This window comes from Rhipicephalus sanguineus, unplaced genomic scaffold (genome assembly GCF_013339695.2).
Source record: "Rhipicephalus sanguineus isolate Rsan-2018 unplaced genomic scaffold, BIME_Rsan_1.4 Seq1141, whole genome shotgun sequence".
Lineage (NCBI taxonomy): Eukaryota > Metazoa > Arthropoda > Arachnida > Ixodida > Ixodidae > Rhipicephalus > Rhipicephalus sanguineus.
Window position 1 is genome coordinate 1 of NW_023614396.1, and position 21,915 is coordinate 21,915.

Below are 21,915 nucleotides of genomic sequence, written 5' to 3' on the forward strand. Positions count from 1 at the left end.
ACGTATGAGACACAAAAGTTCGTTCAAGTACGAACGCGTGAAATCAATGGCAGCTAGTTGGAGGCTTTTTATGGAAGTTAGCGAATCCTGAAACAAACGCTTTTAAAATTGTTAAACATACACACAAAGAAACAGGCTGAAGGCGAAGTAGAAAGGGGAGGCAGCTGGCTGTAGACTTACGTACGAGGCCGACCAAATATCAGTAAACAAAATAGGACCTCTTATTCAACGAAAAAATGCGTCATCCCGAAGGAATTCAATTTTAAATATTCTCGGCTATGTCCAGAGAAAAAAATGGCGAAGCACGCACGAAGCCGCGCAAGCCTTGAAACGGCGAAACTAGAGAATTTTGAAGACTAATCGTCATGCTTCGAGGTTGTTTCTAGACCTTAGCTAGGTGATGAATGTCTCTGGGTTGCTTCTAGGTTGTTGCTAGGATTTAGCTAGGTGATGCTATGTTGTTTCTACGTCGATTCTCATCGCAGACAGGTTAAACCACAGATAGCCAAATACACGACACGGGCACGTCGTCGTTGGCGTAGGCCTTCCATCGGTTCAGGGATTTCTAGCAGCCACCCGTCGCTTTCCCGTTCCCTGGTATTCCCACGTTGTATGTACTCACTGTCTTCGGCTCGCAGTCGTCACGTAGGAGCCAGTTGTTGGGCTAACTGTGAACTTCTTCCTATTTAGTGGAAGTTGTGAGCAGTCGGATTTACCCAGTTTCCATGGCACATCCCCATTCACGATGATGATAGGTTTCTTATAAGCCTCCCAAATTTCTGTGGCACTTACCCGTTTCTTCGTCTAACTGTTGACTTCTTCATTTTAGTGCTGCAGTGGAAAGTACTGGGATTTACCCATTGATGTGGCACAGAGCCGTTTATGATGATGATAGATTTTGTGATAGGCCGCACAGTGGCACATACCCTATTGGCCGCGAGATCGAGCTGAGTGGGCTCCTAGCGGCGAGCGGACGAAACCCCGTGGTGTAAATGGCTCCTTGCGTCGTCTGCTAGCCACACCGTGTTCGCATATGTGCGTACGTCATGCACATCCTCAGATTACAGCGTTTTCAGTTGTGCTAGCACAGTATCAAATGCTTGTACGTATGCCTACACAATATACATAGCCATTTCGCCTTACGCCTTATTAGAGTGTGCACTCTAATAAGCGAGTGCATGAACGTGTCGGTATGGCGCTAGGTCTAACCATCGTACCGTCCATTCACCAAAATCATTTCAATGTGGTACAACTTTGTCGTTCAAGCACATCGCATAGTGCATTTGGCGCCGTCCTAAATGGAAAAAAGGTACTAAATGTGGAGGTGTGAATGCAGAATTTTAGCGACACCATCTCGTGAAGTGTTGGCGATTTGGAAATCCTTACCGTTAATAAAGATCTGACACCACGCATTTCTATAGCACTAAGCGTAATTATGCAAACAGAAAAGCAGAATACACAAAGCTCTACTTCATCTAATTACGCAGAAATACAGGCTGTCTTTTTTTTTGTAGACGCTAGAGCAAGAAGTAAATACTTAATTGGCTCAGTCGCGCAACACTATTTATATTGTGGTATAGGCAAAACGCACCTTAAACACGTGCAAATAAAGCAAGAAAAAACATCGAGCACAGTGCAATACACGAATGTGACCGAAGGCCAGTACATCATTTATTGGAAGATTGCGCTCCTCTTACACGTAATAGGAACGTTAGGCCGGTTTCGTGCATTAATTAGGCAATGGAGGGCGTATACATTACCATTAGGCTGCAGTCAACGCGCTCTATTCGCCGACAATTGGCTCAAGCTGCCCATGGCGAAACGCCTCTGCGTACATTTGTATACGCACCGCCGAGCGCCTATCCACACAAACGGTGAGACGGTGCTGCCACCTATAGCCCGATCTCGCGGCGAATAGGCCACAAATATTACGGCTAGCCAAAATAGCCTCGCTATTGATATCGATTCCCAGGAAGACACGAATAGAGGCATTGAGTTTGCATGTGCATGCGCACATTGAGCTTGCAATGTGCTTTTGTTGCTATACAGCTGCCTATTGACCGTGTTTCAATTTATCTCATCTCGTATCGCCTGGCACATATACATGTTACCGCGTGTATTCTGGATATACAGATTTCCTAAGATTCTTGTCTGGTTCAGCAGCGGTCTGTGAACAACTGTTTATTTTTTTAAATCTCTCTCACTCTATCCACACGTGCAACACGTTCTCGTACAGCTATAAATGCGAAGCAATTCTTAGGGAACTCGAGCCACTTCCAGCGTTTCTATCTATCTATCTATCTATCTATCTATCTATCTATCTATCTATCTATCTATCTATCTATCTATCTATCTATCTATCTATCTATCTATCTATCTATCTATCTATCTATCTATCTATCTATCTATCTATCTATCTATCTATCTATCTATCTATCTATCTATCTATCCGCCTACGTCTTGGTGCTCTCGTGATCTCTGCTTAACATGGTGTTGACCAAAATTGGCATGGGAGGATAAGAGAGTTCGACGAATATGACTGCGTGGTCATGACATGAATAACGTGAAAAGGATATGGCGTACGTCGTCAAACAATTTCCTCTAGGCACGTGTGGCACATACCCGTTTACCACGTGCCGCGGTGTACGGGTATGCACCACAGGTGACTGACAGTTTACATCGACCCAGGAATGGTCAGAACACGCATTGGTAATTTAGATCAGAGCGCTAAGAAAAACAGACATCGGCAGCGTTGACCCGAGGAATGGAAAGAATAAGAATTAAGACCCTGCAGGAATCAAACCCAAGCATTGTGAGTGTCAATCAGGTATTCTACCACAGAGCCACGCCAGGCCTATAAACTGGTTTGGAAAAGCAGCCTCTGCAGACGTAATGTCGGTGCAACATCCATTGTGTTTGTTGTGCTGGCTATCTAATTTTACAACAAAGCAATAAACACTACATATGTACTTCTGCGTTCAGGTGTCATATCAGATTAACGTCTGTGGTTCCAGCGTTGGCTCCGCTTTTATAGAAGTCAAATAAACACTAAATTTTATTCCTCTGATTCAGCAAGCTGTATTGAAGTATTGCTCGACCACGGTGGAATACATTCACGAAAGTTACGTATGATATTCACATGAATTCACAATAAAGTAAACTTAGTTTCGGTAATACTGACGTATGTACTCTAACGTGAGTTCTGACTTTACGTAGCACCATAAGTTACCCTTTTAACGCCAGTGTTGTCGACGTGCCTGGTAAGCCCGAAATGTGCGCACAGCTACTACACTTACAAAAGCACGTCGATCCACCTCGTAACGCTTGTTCAATGCCATAAAGTACAGCAAAGAAGTACTCGCTCACTGCTTCGCATAAAACGGATTTTGACAAGAAGTGGAATCTGCCGATTTTTTTTTTATTTGCACCTTTTTCGATTTTTTTGTCACGGACAAGGTGATGACACCGACGCCGACACCGGAATTTGTGCGAAACGAGCTCTTTAACGCTATTGCGTTAATAATGGACGTTCTTGGGAAAGAGAATGCAGATGCCTCCATGATGCCGTAACACAAGTCTAGTTGTGGTATTGCAGGCCTGTTGCGTAAGTCGTTGCAACGGCGTGCTGCTTACTTCCTCATTCACTCTGTGCACTCTCTTCCCCCTCCCCTTTCTTGCAGCTGGCGTTCGTTACACGGCACCGTCTTACGACACCTCTCCCAACGACATTGCTTCTGTTTTGACCGCGAGAGCAGAAGGCCCATTTTACTATATTAACTTGAATTTATAACAACAGGTGGTCGAGCATATTGCAGAGTCCAGCCTTACATGGTGCCATTCATCCAACACTTTTTACGGAAATCCATGCGCAATAGGATTTACATTTATAACATCATCATTTTCTGCAATATTCATTTGCTTAAAATTAAATTGTTAAATATGAAATATACGTAGGCATCTCTGTTGTTCCCACCTGTGCCTATCTTCATTGCATTTTAGTCATACGATTTCGATGGCATGCTAAATAATGTTTTGATGTTTATTGTTAATGGTTATGCTGCGTAATTTGTGCTGCCACTTTACTTATGTTCGCTCACTTATTCAATTTTAAATAGCTCACTTTTTGTCATCCGTGCAATATGCATCACTACAGGAATAACCTTCAGAAACTATGTCGCGGACGGCTGGGCTTGCTTGGAAACGATGAATAGAGAAAAAAAAAGCAGTAGATCCCACGCATTGTGGCAGTCGATGTCATGCAAAGCAGTAAGCGAGCAGCAGCCTATGTAGCATTATTGATTTCTTTTTTTTTTCTTTCGGCCAAGCGTTGCGAGCTAATCCACGTCTCTCCGCACTTTGATTAGTTGTGTGCATATGTGGGTCTACCAAACACATTGACTACACTGATGCCTAGAGTCTGCCTTATTGCCCGACATAACGTCGGCGTCCCGCGAGAGCGTAGACGCCATTTTTATCAAAAAGTTTCTATAGGAAAACTGCCATTATGGATATTAGAAAAGATGGTGGATATGGTGGAAATAATACGGGATATGCTTAAAATCATAACTTTTATAGTGGGAGGTACTCGGCAGTGGCGGGTGGCATGGTCTACGGGAGATGGGTAAAGTGGAAAGGATGGCAGCCATGTTGGGAAGTACCAGCAAAATGGTGGGTAGCCTCGGGATACCGCGCCCACTATCACGAGAATGCTACATTTTTGACGTTGTTTAGGCACACCAAGAGAATATTTCAAGTTTAGTGTACCGTTTGAGTCTCGGTTTCCACTGTGCCTCACCTAGTTAGTCTATCGTCAACGCACTATATAGCCGATGTTTGGATGCTACTGCCCTGTGTATGTCATTTGCTGCAGGATGTAATTTCAATCCTCGTGTGCCGTGACTCATTACGGATGCTGAGCCAGCAGCTGTATGTCGAAAAACTTTTGGGAAACGCTTTATTTGCGTGGGTTCGCGCACCCTCGTATGTTTTGCGAGCCAGCCGTGGATAGTAATGTGACAGCTCGCTTGGTAGAGAACAGGGACGGTTTCAGCGCTCCAGCTGCAATTCTTCTCGGACGCTATGATCACCTCGGGGGCGATCGGAGATCTCTGTTCTGCGCCCGTTCTGGCGGGGCACGCGGTTGGCCGAAGCCGGAGAAACAACGTCTCTGAGGGGCGTAGCCGTTTCTTTCTTTTTTTTTTTGCTTGACCTTTTATTTTTTGATGATGTCATACCGCGTGATAACGAGCATGTCGTCTGCCTGCTACAAACGAACGGAGCGCGAGACCTTTCGCACTCGTTCTCTCGAGCAAAGAAACGGCTTCGCACGGCATGATACGGCGGCTGCCGCACCAGGTGATTTTGAGAAAATGGCGCTTGCAACGGGTTCTTCTCTTGCTGTGTTTCTCGAAGCAGAGGCAGAGCGGTTGAAGTGCGAGATGCGTTCGAAGACATGAGAGAGGGTGGCGTCTCTTTCGGTTCTCGAAACGAACGGTGCGAACGAAACGAACGGGCCTGCAACTGGGCTGTGATTTTACGCGCAGGGACTTCTTCGTTCAAAAGCGCGACGAGCTACAGCCGCATGTCGTCCCGGTCCTCACTCGTGAACGACGAACCCAGCGGGCACGACGGCGTCGCGATCTGTGGGTGCTTTTTCATAAAAGCCAGCAGAAGCTCCCTTTGACGATCCGACACCCGGGGGCCAAGCCAGACGTGCGGTGGGACGGCATTTTCAAGAACTGCGCCAAGCGCTACTTCTTTTTTTTTTTTCGCGTGCGCGACACCACATAGCGACCACGTAAGAAAAACTAACACTGATAAATATCAGTACGCAAACCTATTGCTGATTCAGAAACTGTTTGAGCTTTAGAAGAAATAAAAATAAATTTTCGTATAACAACTGTACTTATTTGAAGGCGAGAAACACTCCAATTTAAAGTATACGGTCCCTTTGCCGAGGACGAACGATGCGCGTCTCTTTCCGGATGGCTTGCCGCTTGACGATTGGCTGTCCTCTTCCTCTCGGCGGGAGAGAGCTGTGCACCGCCCACTTTGTGACTTAACACCGCCAGAACGTACGCGGAATGAACAGAGAGACCTCACATCGCCTCATGCCATCTCACAATTGCCCTTTCCTACCACCGTGTGCCAGCTTGCCCCTTTCCCAATCAAGAACTACCATATATATTCAGCGTCACTCCGACGTTCGGATAAACTTCTGTGAAACGGGCTACATCTCTACTCACTTGCGACGACCGCCACTACCCGCCGCTGCTGCTGCAGCGTCGAGGCCCACTATCGTCACACAACCTGAGGCAAGAGAACGTGAAACCGGGTGAGGTTGGCTGGATAGTTATTTGTCTTTCTATGAGCCCCGAATTCTGCCGCTAGCCGATCAGCCCATGTTCCGTCATATATGTTCGTAATGCGATCATGTCATGTCATACTAATTTTGGTATGCACACCACTAGCGAAGCGAACAGGAGAGCTCAAAGTCGTAGGCGGCTAGATAGATAGATACGCTCAAAGTCGCAGAAGTTCGCTAGAAATGCTCCGCATTTAAAAATGAAACACAATGGTCAGCGAATAACCTACCTTCTATACCACGGCTAACATCATCATCAATATCAATAAGAATGGACGTTGTTGGGAAAAAGAATTCAAATGCCTCCATGATGCCGTACCACATGTGTAGTTGTGGTATTGCAGGACTGTTGCGTTCGGCTCGCTCCTTACTTCCTCGTTCAGACCGCGCAATGCCTCCTCTCTCCCCCTTTCTTGCAGCTGGCGTTCGTTACACGATGCCGTCTTACGAGATCTCTCCCAACGTCATTCCTTCTATTTTGCCCGCCAGAGCACAATGCCTATTTGACTATAATATAGTTCCATTTTTATAACAACAGGTGGTCGAACATACTGCAAAGTCCATCCTTACATCATGTCGTTAATCCACCCCAGGTTAATGTAATCAAAACGCAAAAGGGTTTACATTTATAATATGATGATTTTGTGCAATATTACTTCGTTTCAAATTAAATTGCTGTAAACGAATTAGATATCGGCACTACTAATGGTCCCATCTGTGCTTGTCTTCATTACGTTTCAGCCAAACGATTTCGATGGTATGCGCAGTCATGTTTCGGCGGTTATTGTTATTGGTGATGCTGCGTAATTTGCCTTACCGCTTAAATTATGTTCTCTCGTTTATTCAGTTTTTAGATAGCTCAACTTTTCTCTTTCCTTGAATTGGAAGAACTGCAGTTATAGCCTCCTAAAACTGTATGGCGAAGGGCTGGGCTTGCTTGCAAACGATGACTTGAAAAAAAAAAAATAGCAGTTGGTCCGATGTATTGTGAGAGTCAATGTCATGCGAAGCAGTAAGCGAGCAGCAGCCTATGCCCTATTATTATTATTATTATTATTATTATTATTATTATTATTATTATTATTAATAATAATAATAATAATAAATTGTTGAAAATTGTTGAAAAATTGTTGATTGGATGCTTCTATTTACCGCCCAGCATTTCCCCTGCCTCGTTTCACGATGTCATGTCTTCTATTGAACTTGTGATATCTTCTCATAGTGGGCACAGAATTATTGTTCTTGGGGATTTCAATGCACCTGGAATTGACTGGAGCACGCTTACCTTTTCTCATTACAATCATTTCACAGAGAAAAAGTGCAGCCTGCTCTTGGACTTTCTGGCGTTTAATTCCCTAGTGCAACATAATTCAGTCGTCAATTCCAGTGGCAACGTCTTAGACCTGTGTGTGTCAAACGATCAACCCCTTGAAGTTTCCCGCTCCAACATCTCTCTTGTACGTCCGGACAAATTCCACCCACCACTTAACGTAAGATTATCTGCATCAGCCGAAACAACGAGCTACAGCAGTTACGTAAACAAATCTCCAAGATTTGCGTTCAAGCGAGGTGATTACACGGGCCTCTATCATCACTTGTCCACCGTTGACTGGTCACAGGTTACTGACAAACCGAATGTTGATGACCAGGTTGATCAGTTTGCGGAGCTTGTACTGAGCAGCATGCGTAATTTTATTCCCCAATACACACATAAACAACGTAAATATCCCCACTGGTTCTCATCTGAACTTATCAGTGCACTGAAGCATAAGATCGCGCACACAAGAAATCTAAATGTTCTCCATCGAGCGAGTGGAAGGAAGAGTTCAGCTTTTTTCGAACTCTCGCTAAACGCCTATATAAACGGGATCATAGTTCGTATATTGAATTCTTAGAAAAAAGCGCTTCTGACAGGCCAGCTGAGTTTTGGAAGTATGTACGTAAACGGTCCAGCAAAAGCGGAGAGTCTTTCAGACTACTAGACTCAAATGGGGTAGAAGTGCATGCCGTCGCTGACTGTTTTGCCGCACATTTCTCATCCGTTTATAAGGCCTCAGACTCTAGCACTGATATCAGACAGCCTAAGGCAGTTCGCTCACCCAGTGCTTTGTCGCTGGATGAAAATCTTATCTGCGAATGCATTAAGTGCTTAAAACCATCCTTATCATGTGGCCCAGATGGCATCCCCTCCGCCATACTAAAAGCTTATAGTAGTATATTTGTCCCAGTACTGACTACGATATTTAATAACTGCCTGGACACTTCCACATTTCCTAGCATGTGGAAAACTGCTCGTGTTTTCCCAGTATTTAAGTCGGGCTCTAAAACAGATGTTTCTAATTATCGCCCGATTTCTCTACTATGTGCCACATCAAAGATCTTCGAGCTGGCTCTTCACAAAATATTGTCTTTTAGTGTTAAAAGCTCATTGATTCCTAATCAACATGGTTTTCTCGCTGGCCGCTCAACTACCACAAATCTTGCTAGTTTCATGACGCAGATCTCCACACCTATTTCTCAGAGAGGACAGGTTGACGTACTCTACTGTGACCTGAGCAAGGCTTTTGACGTAGTCAGCCACACACTGATTATGGTTAAACTTGCGCAATTTGATGTTGACTTGTCGGTTGTGAATCTCCTGCAGAGCTATCTGCTCAATAGATATTGTTATGTAGCGGTAAATGGCCAAACGTCTTCTTTGTATAAAATGACTAGTGGGGTCCCTCAAGGGTCAGTATTAGGCCCACTCCTATTTTTAATTTACGTTAATGATGTTTCTTTTGCCATTCGTAATTCTTCTTTCCTCTTGTATGCCGATGACATCAAGATTTTTAAGGAAATTCATTCAGTTAACGACTGTCGCTTGCTGCAGTCAGATTTGCGCTCTTTTTCCGAATGGTGCAACGCTAATAACCTTTCTCTGAATGCCTCGAAGACAAAATTCATGTCTATCACTCGCAAAACATCTAGCGTGTCATTTCAATACTCTGTCAATTCTGTGTCCTTATGCAAGGTTTATGAAATCAGTGATCTTGGTGTTGTTGTTGATAGCACGTTAAACTTTTCTGCTCACGCTAAGCGTGTTGCTTTGCGGGGTCTTCGCACCCTAGGCTGTGTTTGCAGATTGTCTAGAGAATTCCGTTCTCCTATGCCCTTCCGAAAATTGTACACCGCGCTATGTCTTCCTCAACTGGAGTATGCGTCCGTGATATGGAATGGCATTGCTCAATCCAGCGGTAACACCATTGAACGAGTCCAGAAAAAATTCCTTAGCATATATAACCATCGCTTTGCTAAAAAATCTCGTTCAAATACTGCTGAATTATTATCATTGCCATCACTTCACTGCCGACGAAATCGTTCTGATCTCTTGTTTCTTTACAAGCTAGTCCACGGTATCATATCCTGCCCTGTACTTCTCAATTGTGTAAATTTTCGAATTCCGCGTAAGTTAACCAGAGAGAACAGACCGTTTCATGTACCCGCCTGCTTCTTCCAACACTCTACCGTTCACAGAATACAAAGTCTCTATAATGTTAATTTTCTTGATCTTGACATTTTTCATAGTCCACAATCATTGTTTTTATCCGAGCTTTGTACTGTTTTGACATAGTATGGCACAATGTACAAAGTCTTCCCTTCTCCGCCTTTCCGCATAGTTGTATATATGCAATCTAATTTTTCATTCCCCTTCAATATTTCTCGTGTTGTCTTATTTTACTCCTCCCATTTTGTGTTCATTTCTCTTTGTCTACGTGTATTTGCTCTTTTTATTTCTGAAGACTGTCTGTATTGTATAGTTTATTTTTATTGTTTTTTTTGCGTGCGCCTGCACAAAGACCTTACGGTTGTTCCTGGGCACGTTAAATAAATGATTGATTGATTGATTGATTGATTGATTATTATTATTATTATTATTATTATTATTATTATTATTATATTATTATTATTATTATTATTATTATTATTATTATTATTATTATTATTATTCTTTGAGACAAACGTTGCGAGGTGTATGGACGTCTCTCTGCACTTTCGTTAGTTATGATCATATGGTGCGCTTACCAGACCCATCGACTACACTGGCGCCTAAATTCTACTATATAGTCCGACGTAACATCAGCGTCGCGTTAGAGCATAGATGCTAAGTTTATTGAAACATCCCTATTGGAAGAACTACCGTGGTGGATACTGGAAAAGATGATGGATACTGGGGGAATAAAGCTGAATATGCATGAAATCATGGTGTCTATAGTGGGAGGCACTGGCCAATTGTGGGGTCACGGTGTACGAGGGATGAATAAAATGGAAAGAATGGTGGGAGTTCTTGGGCGATGTTGGCATGCAGCAGCAAATAGTGTGCAACGTTGGGTGACTGCGCCCGGTGTCGCGAGAATGCTGGTAAGCAATGAGGAATTTGTGGGTAAGGAAAATGATGGTGCATTATGGTATACTATGCTGGAGAAGCTGTGCGAAGTATGAGGAGTAGGGGCCGGATTTGTAGGCATTAAAAAGCGCGTTTTAGGCGCGAAAATGGGTAGTCAAAGCAATCAATTTTTAAGTAAATGCATATAATTTCGAGTGATGACGTGCGTGACCTGCATGTCCGACAGGAACACAAAAAACGTTATTGTTGGTGATGGCACAAATGCGCTAAAAGTTGAACATTGCCGTGCAATTGTCCCATAAGATCGCTCGAATAATGAGAATCAATTGACTTCAACAAGCACACTGCTCACATTCATATTCCATGGCCACTGTCGCATACCCGGGCGTCACATTTAGTGAAACCGACATGAAAATCAATACTTGAAAGCTGTGAATACTGATTTAAAAAAACGCTCCATTATACTGGATTAACGAAATTAAATTAAGACAAAACAAAAAACAGACCCTTAATAAATGCAATAGACGACGATTTATTATCAAGGTAGCGTGTTTTACATGTGGACTGTTAGGTGCCACTCTGGCAATTTTCTCATGTACAATGTCATTATCTAAATTGTATAGGCAAGGCGTCCCTACACTTCCAAATACAGTTCTGGCCACTTAAACTGCACGTGTAATTGAAGGACTATATTTGGAGACCAGCCCGAACATTAAAGTGCACGTGCAACTGAAGGAATCTGTTTGGACAGCAGGCGGAACAGAGTGTAACAATCACTGTGAAAATTGCGGCCATACAGCTGGCGTATTAAATCACATGCGATTACAAACGAACAAGTATATAGGCAACAATAAAACATCCATTGTGAAACAAGGGCAGGGAAAGCAAAATTTATTATAACCTTGTTTTGGAGCCCCTCAATGGAGAGTATAAATTGAATTCAGCTGATAATTTAGGTCAAGGAAAGCGTGGGAGACTTCATTTGCTGTTTTCTAAGTGCGGTGTAGTAATTATCACATGCACTCATACGCATAAAGTGGACAAAGAAACACCTTTTCCGTCGCTGTGACCTGTAACCGCAACTTTGGAGAGGTCCTGGGCTCGGTCCCCACCTTCATTGTAGAATCTCAGAATGTATTTTGGTTCGTTCTGGTGAGCAAGTATGAAATATAGTTGTCGTCTTTGTGAAAACTAACGAATGATAAGATTCTAAAATTCCGCATTTATTTTCGTGAGGTCCCTCATTACGTTGCGGCCGCACGGCTGAAATTCATTAGCAATAATTTTTTACCGAGAGCACTACATCTCAGCGAAGGAATGATTTCTTTATTCTCGGCTAAGAAGCGCTAGCAGCTGGCTTCTGTGGAAGCTCCTTCCGTAGAGGAGAATATCGAGAGCCCGGGTCTTACCATTTCATTTAAATTGACACTTTTGCATTTTTCTAGGAGGGTGGGTTGATCAGAATCTAAGAGTTATTGTTGTGCGCTGTTGGTTAAAAGGCGGAGAGGGGAAGCGGTAGCCAGCTGCGAAGGAAAAAAATGGTGAAAGGGGTTACAAGTGCGACAACGTTATGCTCGTTCTAAATGTGGCAGATGGAAGGCACCGTTGCATCTTCTTATGCAATTCGCCTCCAATTCTATGCCGTCTCAGACAGAGCTTTCGGTGATATCATTATGCATGCGCAACACACTGTGGGATCCGTCGGCTGCGGTTGTTCACTAATTTTGTTATTTATTTAGTTTGCGCTGCAGACTCACGGTTCAAGCAGGCTGGGCAATATGCAAGGAAACAGAACAGGAATGAAAATAAAAATGATCGAACAGCAGCGGCGTGTGTAACATAATGACATTTCAATGAAGAACAAACACAAAGACTTGGGATGGGCGAAGCATGTACAGAAGGCTGTTTCAGCTCCACTAACTTGAAACCTGTGGAGGGGCGAAGCATGCAGCGCGCGCCGGCGTTTGTGAACCGCTATTGCGAAACGTTTGCAAACTGCTTTATTTGCGTGGGTTCGCTCTCACCCGCGTATCTTTTGCGAGCCAGCCGTGCGTGGTCATATGACGACAAGTTTGGTGGAGAGAAGGAACAGTTTGTGCCCTCCCGCTGCACTTCTTCTTCGGACGCTACGACCGCGTCATCTCACAATTACCCTTTCCTACCACCGTGTGCAAGCTTCCGCCTTTCCCTCTCAAGAAGTGCCATATATATTCAACGACACTCCGACATTCGGATAAACTGCTGTGAGACAGGCTACACCTCGACTCACTTGCAAGTACCGCCACAACCCGTCGCTGTTACTGCAGAATCGAGGCCTTCACTATCATCATACAACCTCAGGAAAGAGAACGCGAAGCCAGGTGAGGTTGGCTGGACAGATATTTGTCCCTGTATGAGCCCCGAAGTATGCCGCTAGCCGATCAGCGCAGGTTCAATTTGCTTGCCACTTTTTGTTGTGTGGTAAAGTAAACCATAGCTGTGAAATCCAAGGCGTTTCTAGGAGCTATAATGACACTCTTTCCGCTGCATCTTTTCCTTCTCAATAACGTTAAATAGCAGACAGAAGAAAGCAGTTTAGGAGGAGGAGGAGGAAGGAAATGAAGGAAAGGCAGGGGGTTAACCAGACGCGCGTCCGGTTTGCTACCCTACGCTGGGGGGAAGGGATGAAGAAAGCAGTTTAAATACTTCGTAAACTGGCGTGCTCATAGAAGTCGGTCAAGCACATTTTCCCACGAGAAGTTCAGCATACCACATAACATATTTGGCGTAGGCTTTCATTTTACGATTCCTCGGAACTCAAACGTATTAGTTTGCTGCTATCTGAGCTTTAGTTGGTGACCGACGTCACCTCAAATAGCGTAGAAGTAGAAGGCGTGCACTCTATCCTACACGAATATTTCGTCATTTGGCGTCTCGCTGTCCCAAAGTCATGGACCACCAAGACTTATCACATCCGAGTGCATTGGTGGGCGACGTATCTTCAGTCCGCTTTTGTTGAACTCACTGCTGTTTCCATTCTTTAAGGGCACGGGGTAAGCTCCATACGTCCTATGCATTTTCGCCATTTTGAGGTACCCTTTTCTGAGTGACTAAACGGGATACCCACATAATTCATGGATCCTTTTTTTTCCAAACTTTCTGTTGAATTTTTAACTCCATGACCTAAATTTTGAGTTAATTTACATATTTGAAAATTTGTAACACACGAACTGTAAAGTGTATATAATAGAATACAAGAAAAAATAATCAGCTAGTTAACTTAGAATACATAGGAGATAGTGGTACCTAAGTGATAAAAAACATGTTTTTGAGATAATCGAATTTCAAGTTAAAAAGCAGCTGAAAAGCGAATATGCTTTGCAGCAAACAGTGTTCAACTATTTCATTTAGTAGCTACAAGCTCTGGTAATGATTGCCAAATACAATTTTTCACTTTCGGGCATGTCGTCTTGCTTCCCTTGCTTCTTTTGTGAGCTGTCCTGCAGTTCTATCCGCAATGTATTGTCGGTTGTGGTCAACTCTTTCCATCAACTTCACTGTATTTTGGCCAGAAAAGACAGCAAGGGCTCTGCGACGCAATTCCCATTAGCTCAACACTTGCAGCGCGCAGTTTGCACGCGCAATTCTGTCTCATTTCATCACAACCAATATTCCTATGTATTAGATCATACCCTTTATTACCATGCACGCGATTCGCCTCGAACGACGCTGAAAGGGCTGAGAGGTTCAACGATAAAGAGCTTGATGGTTCAGCGGTCGGCACCTCAGTACGTCACCGGCATTTGCACTCATGTACAAGAGAGCTATAATGGTTGGCACGAAATTTACACTTGCTGAAGAGCTTTTTTACCCTCAGCATCTCAACTTATCGACAGGCGCGACAGACACAAGGTGTAATGAAGCAAGGAGCTGAAAGTGCTCGAATAGACGCTCTCCGAAGAACAAGTGCAAATAAAAAGACGCAGATCGTGTTCGGACTGCCTTAGAAGTTACCTGACAATTGCTTATACGCAGCTCACTCCAAGGCAAGCATTTTGGCTTTCCTACACGAGCTTTTTTTTACAAAATGGACCGTAAGCACGCAGCGCATACGAGGGGCTTTTCTTAGGATGCGCCACCTATTTCCGGAAAATCTGGTTTTCAGCCCAAGAAAATACTTTTTAAGAAAATCACAAACGTGGAAAATTTGGACGGAGGCTCACACTTCCCAAATTGCATAGAAAGCAAAGTGATGTTTTTTTTTTTTCAATTTTTTCCTTACACTGCGCCATTAACCATTCAACTAGCTTTCGTTTGGCCCCCTTGGCCTAGAGTGAACACGCGTCTGGTTGATTGATAACAATACTGTAGTTTTCTTGAGTACGACATCTCGCCTATTGTTCTACCTAATTTTCGAAACGCTTAACTCCTGTATAAATAAATTCAGCAAAATATTACAAAACTCGTCATCATTCCACTCGGTGAAAATTGGAGACTAGCGGAGCTGACGGTCGCAATCTCTCTTTTGGGAGTTGTAGAAGGGATGCGTAAGCGAAGAGTTTTAAAGCTTGCGGCCTGGCCGAAGGACACTGGTTAAGGGTGGCATCAGTGGCATCAGCTTATTTGTTACGTCTGTCAGCGTTTTGAGCAGCCCCCTTAAAGACGCAAGAAAAATGAACATGTGACATGAAATTTTCTCAAAGGAGCAATTTTCCTGATTGTACAATTCTCGGCGATGGCTTTATATGCTACCCTGCAGAGGACTTTTTATGCACAACCGCAAAAGCCAATGAAGCCGTCGTAGAGAATATTTCCTTTTTACATTTGTTTTGCTCTGCAGGCACAACTCGCGTTCACATTGTTCAACTATATTCATTTCCTGCAAGCCTCGGCGTCTAGCAAACTGGTTAACACTCGTTTCGGAGCGTGGGGGCCCAGACTCAAAACCTATCACTACTTATTTGTTACAAGCTTGGTGCACACTCTGTCCGACGTGTGTTACGACATAGTTACCCTGACGCAGAAGTGCTACGCTGGAGAGAACGCCTTGAAGTCTCGGCATTGCTGCCGTTATTACGGTGCGCGACAATTCCAAACACGACCTCTCGCTCCAATGTTGGTGCAAGATAAATATTCGCTGGTGGTCAGAATTATTCCTCTGCCCTATACCACGGCTCGGCAGATGACCGTATTACGATTTAACTAGTAGGACAGAGCCACCATTCTCAGCCCGGCAGAGGTGAAGTAGCGTAACCCGTGCGTCGAAAGACTGGAGCTGGCCGAATGAACGTATGCTGACCAACGCACTATTCACCGTATACGGGATAAGCTCCCCGAGCTCGGCTCTCTGCTTGAATGCCTATGGTCTGCGGCGGCAGTCAGCATTCACGCAACTGCTACGCCCAAGCGATGCTATCTAATAATGCCGTTGATTCACCACAACCACAAGAGCCCTACCAAGGCGACAGCTTCGAGGATACGGAAAATTGGCTCGTAGGCTATAAGCGGGTCTCCAGTTTTAACGGTCGGGGAAAAAAACTATATAACTTTGTTAAAATATCTGCTTTGCACTGCAAATAAAAGCGTCTACGTTTCGGAAAAACCGAGCGTCTTTGCTGTCGCGGGAGGACTTCCCACGAGAACTGTACTGACTAGTTACCCGTGCATGTATTGTGGATAGATGTAATAAGCTGCTCTTCAGAAGAGAAGCCAGTCTTCGTACTGGTCCCCTCTTTTTGGGTGCAATAAAGAGATCACTACTACCAGCAGCGGAACGAAGAAATAGTCACGATGTACGTTGATCGCATGTCCAATTCTTCCGCCGAGCACATCCAAACATGGTAGAGGACAATTGCGGCGCCTATGTGCGCGGGAACTCGCGTTCTTTTCATTTTCTATCACTCTTTTTGTCTCGCAGCCTATTTATATGTTAACAAAAGCGGCAAAACTCAGAATTATTTCTGTGTCCATTTTAATAAGCTGGCGTTGAGAAGCGAACACAAACTGCAGCGGTGGGGTGATGATTGACAACAGAAGAAAAGTAGATGAGGGCTGTTTAGACGGCAGATGCAATAGGGCGAAAACAGCATGACTGGTCCGAATTAATTACGCACGAGCATGATCCTGCGGGTTTCCTGCATTCTGTGTTTGTATCAGTCGTTTCGTGGTTTAAAACCTATTTTTCTCCTATAACAAAGCCACGACGGCCCAGGGACGCTCGCTCTTCCCATTGGAACTGTGGCATTCATAGGCTTGCCTGAACGCCTACCAAATCTCGGCGAAGGATTATTCTGCTATTGTTTCTAGGGATCTTCATGATTGAAATTTGTTGGTTGAGATCAATGATGAAAGCAATCTACAGAAGATCATCTTAAAAAGAAATAATGAAACTTGAAAGCCTGTCATTCATCTATTTCTGCAATTAGAATGATATTACTTGGCGTTGCAGGAGTGAGCGCAAGAGCCGATTAAGAATTCCTTTAGTTTCTTCTGTCTTGAGTTTACGATTTTTCCCCCTAGTAAGAGCATCTCCTCTTCAAGTCAAAGATACAGTCATTCTTGTACATGTGTCACATTTCAATAACGTTTATTACTTTTCTCATTACTTTGGTATACGCCGCATGGAGGTACATAGCTACTGTATCACTGATTGTTTTAGAGCCTTTCTCTCCTACCGTGCATTCTGGTTGGCTGCTGAATTGACTCGCAGAATTATCTAACTTTCCATGCTGTTGTATTTTCTTGACGGATCAGTGTGTAAAGAACAAAAACGCGATGTGATAGATCGACATCGATCTATTCGTTTACACACTTGTTACGTTTGGTTATTACCGGCCAGCGAAGTTGCACTTACTATTTTTCTACTTGAGAGCACACGATCGCACGCTGTGCCCTCTTGTTTCTCTAGTGCATGGTGGTATCAGACACACACAACTCACAAATGGAGCACTTTATGAACGCTTGCTAAGCGGGGCCATGACAGAGTCCATAAAGGCACGACCATGATAGCAGAACCGCCGTTAGGTCATTGCCTAAAATTATAACAAGAGGCAGGTACGTGCTCTCCAAATGAGCATTTTAAAGTAAATGTTTATTTTTCTCGAACTCGAGGAGAAAGAGAGTCGGTTCCCGAGCAGATCACGTTGTCACTGGTCTCGGCGACATTAGTTATTGTTCTTCAGCAACTAAAATATCTTTCGAAGAAATACTGTTGCGTCTTCTTTCTCAAAATATTTTACACCTATTGAACAAAGAGTACTTCATATCTGTTGTGTACTTATTGATCACTTTATGTAGGAAATTCGCTGAATGCTTCCTTGGCACCTATCTTATCAAATTTGCTGAAAGAGATAAAGATCTCAGACTAAAATTAGGGAAGAGCGAACGCCTAGCTTACGCGAAATAGTCAGCAGAAATATGAGCTTTAAACAAAAAAATTGTAAATATGAAGATGTTTACAAAGGGCAAGAAAATAACTTTTTTAGGGTCGTTTTTTAGACATAATATTAATCAGAATTAACAGATAATAATACCAAGGAAAGTATAGGGGGTGTTATTTGTAATAATTAAGATATAAATTTGAAGAAAGTACAGTGGACGAAAAGATAACTGGCCGCTGGCAGGGACCGATCCTGCGACCTTCGAATAACGCGTCCGATGCTCTACCACTCAGCTACGGCTGCGGTCATCCTCCCGTCCACTTTATGGGGTATACATGTGCACTTCAACCTAGGAGTGTTAGCGCTGCGATAGACTGCTACGATGGGCGCCGACTAACACTCCTAAGTTGAAGTGTCCATATATACCCCATAAACTGTACGGGAGGATGGCCGTCTCCGTAGCTGAGTGGTAGAGCATCAGACGCGTTATTCGAAGGTCGCAGGGTCGCTCCCTGGCGGCGGCAAGTTATTTTTTCGTTCAGTTTACTCTCTTCACATTTATATCCGAATTACTACAAATAACATGCCCTATACTTTCCTTGGTATTATTGTCTGTTATTTCTTGTTATTAAAATGGGCAAGTCATGATTCGAAATTTATAAAGATATTTCCCGCATCATTCATAATGATTTTCAGCAGAGTTTTAAAAATATGCCCCTCTAGCCGTGCTTAATCAACAGGGCAAAATAACTGTAACCCAAATTTAACACTTTTTTTTTCCGGTATAATAACCCAAATTTTAACTATAGTTTTCACTGGCCACTCTCTCACGTTCTTTACAATGTCATTTTTATCGTGTTCATTCCATCGTGGTCTAGCAAAGGGCGGATACTCTGTTTGTATCTAATTGAGTGCAGTGATTCAGGTAAACAACTATATACACCGTGTAATTTTCTAATAACTAGTCACCTTAAGTGCGTTCACGGACTTACACTGGATATCCTTTGTGTTTCAATTCCTCTTTAACAGCTAGAAAGAAGAGTTTGTCCGGAAGTAGAGCGGAAGCCACGATGGGAACCATTAGCGACAAGGATCGTCAGAAAACCGTGGACGGGACATCAGCTGCAAACACCTTTTTGCTAGGTGCTGCCGGGATTACTGCAATATTTGCGCCGCCGGTAGCAATTGGATTGCTGATAGCCTCCGCTGGAACAACTGCCGCAACTATTACTGCTGCGACTCTGCCAGGAGATGACGAGACGTAGCAGGTATGTTTTATGCAATTAAGCCATAACCATTCAAATAAAATTAAGAACAATTCGATTCCTTAGAGAGAACAAGCATTACAAAATGGCACTACATTTGGTAAACAAATGCAGTGTACAATAACGTAAAGCTCTGGCTCCGCGATTTTTAAGCTACAGAACCGCCTTTTCGTAAAGAATGCATGACTGAAAGTTTGGAGCATGCTAAGGCGGCGACATAGTGAATGTAAGCACGTCAATCGATATCCCGTTTACATGCTTCTCTCTCCCTGATTCAGTGAGGTACACATTTTATGCTCTGCATCTTCACCAACCAGAACGGTTTGCCGTACTGCCAGTAAAGAATGCGTTAGAAATTGAACAGCTTATATTTTACGTTAACAGCTTTAAACAAATTGTGGCAGCTTCGCACTGGTGGCGCCAAGCCTGAAGAAATAGCGCAGCTGGGTGGCCTCACTTCCTTCTCTTTATGTTTTCTTTCTTTCTTTCTCTCTCTATATATATCTCTCTTTTTCTCGCTCATTCTATCTTAATTTATTCCTTCCCTTTTTCTATCTCTCTATCTGTTCTTCTTCCTCTCTGTCTCTTTCTTTCTCCTTATTTCTCTCTATCTTTCTCTTTCTGTATTGCTTTCTCTTTTTTCTACCTCTTTTTCGTGTCTGCTTCTTTCATATCTTTCTCTCTCTTTCTATGTTTTCTTTCTGTCTTTCTTTGTATCTCTTTCAGTCTCTCCTCTTCTTGCGCTCTCTATCTCTGCTTCTCTTTATTGCCATCTTTCCTCCTCTTTCTATCTTGCCCTGTGTTTTTTTTCAATATCTTTTTCGTGTCTGTATTTTTACCTCTCTATTTTTATCCCTTTTCGTATTGCGCTCTGTTATTCTCTCTCTTTTCATGTCTGTTTCTTTGCATCTGTTCTCTCTCTGTCTATACTTTTCTGATTTTGATAAGTGAATTCTTTATCGCTTTGTTTCTCTCTATGTTCTGTTCCTGTTTTTATCGCTTTATCTATCTATCTATCTATCTATCATCTATCTATCTATATATCTATCATATCTATCTATCTATCTATCTATCCTCTATATATTATCTATCTATCTATTCTATCTATCTATCTATTCTATCTATCTCTATCTTACTTTCTTTTTTTCTGTATTATTTATTTCTCCATAATTTCTACCTGTTTTTGTGTACCTCTGTTCCACGTGCTCGTTTGTCGTTTTGATAGTCGCACCCTGGTGTACATAATTGTAGGGCTTGCCCAATTCGTGCGGCGTATAACCCATCTGAAGAGTTTTGCACACGGAGCATAAGTTACCGATGTCTTAACAGCTAGATGGTTAGAGAGAATGAAGAAAGCGCGTCTCGTCACGATGATGGCACTTTTTTACAACGGTTCATTAGTTCCTGCCAGCCTAAATGGCTTCGCTGTTAAATATTGCCAGAAATGGTTAAGCATCTCTTTAAAGGAGCAACCTGAATTATAAGTGTTATTTTTATTCCATGGAGCATAAGCCCACTTAAATAAAAAAGCAATGTGGACCGAGTTGGGATGGGGTACTGCCCCTCCCATGTAAGTTTTGCAAAGAATATAAGAACCTCCGAACTCTACATGTGTAATACCTCCAAAACTAGTATTAAAATATACGACACCATATTACTTCAGTATTGTTGCTGTTTATGACTGAGGAAGGAATAATGACGAGACGCTCCACGGTTGGCCAAGTGGACACGTATGTTATTCTTTTAAACACTGGTAACATGTACGATTTTACTGTATTTGATGACTAATGTGAAAAAGAAACCGGGGTGTTAATTAAGAGTTTTCAAGTATGGGCCCACGCTCAGGTACAGATGCCATTGCGTTGCAACTTTTTGCGAGCCACTTGTGCTTCGTGTATTTGTGAAAACATGTTTAGAACGAATAAAATTACAACGTTACCGTATTCAAGAGCAAGAAAAAATAACGCTTTGTAATTTTCTTTTTCACCTTTGCAGGAACTCATAAACCCGACTTCTGCGAATGGCACTCCAAGCCCGCCTCGGCAAGAAGGAATTATGGTTATTTTTCTTAGCAGCAGCAAGTAGGTACCGGGCCTAGTAGTGTTAGGTAACTGAGGTGGCGTTAATGCTTAGACGTCAATCGACAAGGATTAGTTTCACGAAATAAAACGTTTTTTCAGTAATGATACGCCTCTGCGTCTTCTTTTTCAAGTGCTGATTGTCATGAGTTACAGATTTTGCTGGCGGCCGTGGCGTACTACACGAGAAACCGTGCGCCGGCAAGTGTATGCGTAGAAAGGGGGCCCTCGAAGGTGTGCTATTCGCATGCCTACTTATACAGGGTGACCCAGCTATCTTTAGCCAAAGGTTAAAAATAAAATATTCCAGGCAGGCGAGAGAAATAAGTTCCAAATTGCTGCCAGCCACCTTGCGCCCTACGGACAATTTTTGTTCCGTATTTACACTGGTTGTGTATTTTAGTATTATTTTAACTAAATGCTAAATATTTGAACTAGGCCAGAATGCTGCTTGCAAAGTTCG

General features: G+C 43.1%; 1 long non-coding RNA gene across 2 annotated transcripts; it reads left to right on the forward strand.

The window, feature by feature from the left end:
- Window positions 1-6,190: 6,190 nt before the first annotated feature.
- Window positions 6,191-21,550, forward strand: LOC119376279 (uncharacterized). Of its 2 annotated transcripts, none has more exons than XR_005180542.2 (3): window positions 6,191-6,334; window positions 19,143-19,377; window positions 21,370-21,550. It is a non-coding gene; the product is annotated as an uncharacterized LOC119376279 (long non-coding RNA). The 2 variants fall into 2 exon arrangements; XR_005180541.2 differs by having other exon boundaries at window positions 6,193-6,334; window positions 19,139-19,377.
- Window positions 21,551-21,915: the final 365 nt, after the last annotated feature.